Source organism: Oncorhynchus nerka, linkage group LG2 (assembly GCF_034236695.1).
Source record: "Oncorhynchus nerka isolate Pitt River linkage group LG2, Oner_Uvic_2.0, whole genome shotgun sequence".
Lineage (NCBI taxonomy): Eukaryota > Metazoa > Chordata > Actinopteri > Salmoniformes > Salmonidae > Oncorhynchus > Oncorhynchus nerka.
This window is the reverse complement of record NC_088397.1, coordinates 24,928,066-24,934,065: the sequence shown is the minus strand read 5'-3', so window position 1 is coordinate 24,934,065 and position 6,000 is coordinate 24,928,066.

The window sequence follows — 6,000 nt, the reverse complement described above, 5'->3', positions numbered from 1 at the left end:
ATGAAAAAAGTGCCCCCTAGTTTCAAGAGGTTAACCATTAAAAGTTAATGCTGTGACGACCCTCCCACTCTTTCTGCCGTATTCTCTCTTTCCTCTTGTTTTTCTTATTAGGATGACGGTGGACGGAGTTGGGAGGGTCGTCATCTACATGGTAAACACCTGGGCCAGATGTGTCCCAGGATAAATACACCACTTCCCCATTCATGGGGGAGACTCTCTCCATGCAGACACCTTTACAGATTTTGTTGTGTATCTTGGTGGCCTTTTGGTTGTTTGCTTTGGCACCTTTCAACACCCTGCATTATCACACTCATGCATGCAAAACACTCACTTACACTACTGATTACTGATTACACACACCATTGTATATTGTACTTAGTTTACTTTATTTAATAAATCTATATTTTGTTACTCCTTATCTCCACGTTGTCTCCCTCTGTTACGGGCTTTGAGCCGGTTTGTGACAATGCCTAAACTTTACCTTGAAACAACTTAGAAATTTGACGTTTGAGAAACCTGGATGAACGTCTAATTCTGATGTGAGACTGTGAGAGCTTGTTGATAAAAATTGAGGTATTTCCACTTAAACCTGGAATTAGGGGGGCAGTTCATGATGACCGTGGAAGCGGATCCCAACCAAAATAATCCCTTTTATTGCCCTTTTTGAGGTGAAAATTGCTTTCTAATCTAAACAACAACCATGGCTTCAGATCAGTCTCTCTTTTGTTCTTGCAGCAGTGGTCAAGAGCAAAGGACAATTTGGTTAATGCGTAAATCTGTGACCCGAGACTGAAGCATAAAACGTCAAACCTAAGCTAGGTTTAATTCCTCAGCTCCTCTGCTTGGATACTATGAGAGATGGAGGAATAAAACTACAACAACCCTCACTCTTTTGGTAAATGGCTCCAGTCTTAGCCTCTCTCTCCATGTGTGTTATCTAGCCTGGACGGGTCCCTGTAGGAGGGCTAATTGTTGGTTGCCTGCATCGCCGAGAGGACGCTGTATGAAATATTAAGCGAGGCTCTTGGGTTTGCGAGTTGCCCACGACAGTCGGGCAGATTTATAATTAAGCAGGGGAGGATTAAAGACACAGTGAGAATGAAGATTAATAAGCAGCGGGCTGGGCCTGCGCCGACTTCGCCAAACCAGAGAGACGAGAGTCATTAACCCCTTTCCGCTTCCCCCAAGAGCCCCACAATGCACCACTGCTGAGCACCTGAGAGGCATCGAAAGGTGTTGAGGGGCCATGGGTCATAAAGTCCCAGGATGTTGTCTTCACAGACTATTAAATATGCCTGCTGTCATTCGTAGTATGTTTCAGGTCATTTCACGTGCTGAGAGACGTAGCGGTTAGGCTTGTTCAACGGGTTGAAACAATGGTGCTTATGGTGCTTGATTTGTTGTCTGGGCTTTGCAGAGCAGTTTTGAAAGGGAAACATTTTTGGATGAGAGAAATTAATACATGACACTGTAGGCTAGAGGGCATGAGGCTGAGAACCAGAAAATATTAACTTGTCAAAATTGATGGGGTAATTTGTTTTATTTCGTTACTGAATTAATACTGTTTGTGTGTGTGCATGCGCGCCCATGCGTGCACCAAATGTGGTTGTGTGTGTTTGTTTGATTGATGTCATACGTTTAACAGAGAGACTAGGTCAGGAAATGTATTTTTACTCATTATACAATCGTAATGAAAGTATTTCTCCAAAGAGTCTGCAAAGTTTGCTCCGACTTCTCCAAAATTGTATGCACAGCAAAGAATTACGGCCTGATGCACTCCGTGGAACTCAGCAATATTTCACCATGGTCCAAACGAAATATATGAAGCCCGAAGCTCTGAGTACATTTCCAAATCCGTGCCCCCCCCCCAAAAAAAAGAGAAATTGTAATAGACTTGCCAAGTATTTATCTCGTATTTATCTCGTTCTTCACTTATTTCTCTCCGGTTGACATCGCAAACAGCGTCTACCTGGGCAAAGTGTATGCTTGAAAGCCATCCTAAATGGGGGAGGATATAGAGTGTGGCACACCTGCTGAAAGTTATTACACCGGTGACACTAATGCCTAGTGCAAAACTAATATTTCTCTTTGCCGTGTGCCACAGGGAAGTGTTGCCAAGTGTTAATGCGTGCATCAGGGCACAAAGAGGTAGCGTGTCGCCGCTGCCTGACACCTGCCCCGCCACCCCGTGCCAAAAAAGAAAAGCGCAACTACTTTCTGTCCCCTGTCCCTGTTTCATTCCAGTAGCATGGCACGCCGGTAATGGGTGCGTTGGAGTGTGCATCCACTGTGATGTTGACATGGTGTAAATGCACAGTCACAGGATGTGGTGCGACGAGGCAAGTAGGAGCCGGGAGGATCCCCCCGCTGCTATCTGGTACACTGTATTTGTATTCTGAATTATTTATGCATAAGTAAGCATAATTCGCCCTCAACCATCAACTTGAGTTTGTAGGTGGGAGTCGTGTCTCTCTGTATGTGTGTGTGGGGGGGGTGTCTTTCTGTCTGTCTGTGTTCTTTTCTATTTTTATGAACTTTTTGGAAGTTTGCACTTCCTCCCCAACTGCCAAGTGTTTGAAAGGGAAATTAAACCACCCCTAGTTGGTGTTGACCTTATTCCTAACGTGGTGTTTGTGTTTGTGTGTGTGTATTTGTGTCTACTGCATTCACATTCTTGTTCTGTTCTGCCTCATGCACTACAAAGGAGAGGAAAAGGACAGATTACAAAGGAGTCTGTGTACAGGGCCTTCTGTGTCAGCCTTGGACCAGAAACACGCAATTTGCATTCTCTAATTAACGTCTGAGTCCTCTGTGATGGTAATTCCAACTTGGACCACGGTTAGCTCAGAATTACAGAAGACAAACAACCTCAAAGGACAGTGATATTTTCTGATACTTTCTGATAAAGGACAGTTCCATCCCTGATACTATGAATGCTGTAATTGGGAGGCAGAATTTGGGATACCTTTTTGGCGACAAATATACTCCAATATGGAACGTGTCTTTTGGTGGACTCAAAGCAGGTACATTGAGTGTGAGGAATCAGTGTGAATAAATGTGACATTTCTTTCGTGTAAGTGAAGATGTAAGGTGGCATTGAACCTCAACTGTAAGGTTAGATGCCAGACTGTGTCTAGATTAAGGCAGGGATTCAATGCAAGGCGTGTTATGGGGCAGCTCACTACGACAGGCTTTTAAAGATTATTGACACTTTAACTGACATGCACAGTGTTTACAATGAATCTGACCTCCGAGAAAGTCGAAAAATGCCTTTAAAAGGCCAATTGTCGGCTGTCTAGTGTGTTGTGCTATAACTCATCTTGCATTGAACCCGGGCCTTCCTTGGTACCGGAATGGTAAATCAGTCTGATTGAGTACGGTTGCAATGTGTTAAAGCAACAGATGGGCGATTTAGTATTTCAATGACCAGAGGGTAAGTGAATTGTCCGTTGGAGTTCTTGAGACTGTCTCCTTTTTGTCCAAGCTATAATATATATGACACACTTGAGATGAATCACAAATGTCTACTTAAGGAACCATTTCCAATGGTTATCATCTCATTTATCGTAGGATCAAGCTCAGATGCCAGTCATCCCCTTCTTCAGCACCTGTGACTGGTATAGAATGATGGTGACGGGGACATGATGATTTGCCTGTGAACTGATTGCAGGTGATTGTGTTGAACGAGGAAAGCACTTCATGCAATCACAAGCCAAGAGAAACGAGGTCCTGGAAGAGAAATCATTAGAAGGGAATGATGAGAATGATGTCATAGTATGCAACATACATGTTTCTCGTGGTCAATGGTGTTGTGAGAGACTCTTCGCAATGGGAGACGGATGTTCTTCAAAATGATGTTGTTTATTTTCTTTCACAGCTGCATATAAAGAGATATATATTGGTTTTGGTGTTGGGAATATCCAGCTAAAAAAGGACCCATGAGCACCAACATGTGACGTTCATAGGAGCATGGCAGGTTGAGTGTCAAGTGAAAGCAGAGTCCATTTTTTTATTTTTAGTAATGCAGCTATACATTTCTCAACCAAATATTAGGAACAGACAACGGCTAGTGTTTAAGACCCTCTCTAGTTAACCCTCTCTCTGGCCCTGGAAGAGCCTTTTACTGATGAGGTAGGCTTTCATCCCACACCTCAGCCTGACTCTATTGCTCAGTGCCATAGGGAACTTCACACCTACAGTACCAGTCAAATGTTTCAATACACATGCTCATTCCAGGGTTTTGAACTATTTTTTCATTGTAGAATAATAGTAAAGACATCAAAAGTAGGAAATAACACTTATGGAATCATGAAGTATCCAAAGAAGTGTTTAAACAAATCCAAATATATTTTATGTTTGAGATACTTCAAAGTAGCCACCCTTTGCCTTGATGACAGCTTTGCGCACTGTTGGCATTCTCTCAACTAGCTTCATGAGGTAGTCACCTGGAATGCATTTCAATTAACAGGTGTGCCTTATAAAAATGTCATTTGGGGAATTTCTTTCCTTCTTAATGCGTTTGAGCCAATTAGTTGTGTTTGAACAAGGTAGGGGTAGTATACAGTATATAGCCCTATTTGGTAAAAGACCAAGTCCATATTATGGCAAGAACAGCTCAAAAAAGCAAAGAGAAATGACAGTCCATCATTACTTTCAGACATGAAAGTCAGTCAATACGGAAAATTTCAAGAACTTTGAAAGTTTCTTCAAGTTCAGTTGCAAAAGGCATCAAGCACCATGGCGAAACTGGCTCTTTTGCGGACAGCCACAGGAAAGGAAGACCCAGCCACAGAAATTGCAGCCCAAATAAATGCTTCAAAGAGTTCAAGTAACAGACACATCTCAACATCAACTGTTCAGAGGTGTCTGTGTGAATCAAGCCTTCATGGTTGAATTGCTGCAAAGAAACCACTACAAAAGGACACCAATAAGAAGAAGAGACTTGCTTGGGCCAATAAATACGACCAATGGACATCAGACTGGTAGAAATCTGTCCTTTGTTCTAATGAGTCCAAATTTGAGATTTTGGGTTCCAACCGCCGTGTCTTTGTGAGACGCAGAGTAGGTGAACGGATGATCTCTGCCTGTGTGTGGTGCCCACCGTGAAGCATGTAGGAGGAGGTGTGATGGTGTGGGGGTGCCTTGCTGGTGGCACGGTCAGTGATTTATTTAGAATTCAAGACACACTTCACCCCTACAGGATCTGTTGGTCCCCCGCTGGACGGTTGAGCTAATGTAGGCTAATGTGATTAGCATGAGGTTGTAAGTGACAAGAACACTTCACAGGACACAGACATTCAATTCTTGTTAATCTAACTGCACTGTCCGATTTACAGTAGCTATTACAGTAAAATAATACCATGCTATTGTTTGAGGAGAGTGCACAGTTATGAACTTGAAAATGTATTAATAAACCGATTAGGCACATTTGGGCAGTCTTGATACAAAGATTTTAACAGAAATACAATGGTTCATTTGATCAGTCAAAAACTTTGCACATACACTGCTGCCATCTAGTGGCCAAAATCTAAATGCACCTGGGCTGGGATAATACATTATGGACTTTCTCTTGCCTTTCAAAGATGATGGTACATTTTTTTTATAATACACATTTTTTATTGTATTATCTTTTACCAGATCTAATGTGTTATATTATCCTATATTAATTTAACATTTCCACAAAGTTCAAAGTGTTTCCTTTAAAATTGTATCAAGAATATGCATATCCTTGCTTCAGGTCCTGAGCTACAGGCAGTTAGATTTGGGTATGTCATTTTAGGCGAAAATTGAAAAAAAGGGTCCGATCCTTATTAACCAGCATGGCTACCTCAGCATTCTGCAGCGATACGCCATCCCATCTGGTTTGGCCTTAGTAGGACTATCATTTGTTTTTGTAAGGGATATTTGACCAAGAAGGAGAGTGATGGAGTGCTGCATCAGATGACCTGGACTCCACAATCACCCGACCTCAACCCAATTGAGATGATTAAGGATGAGTTG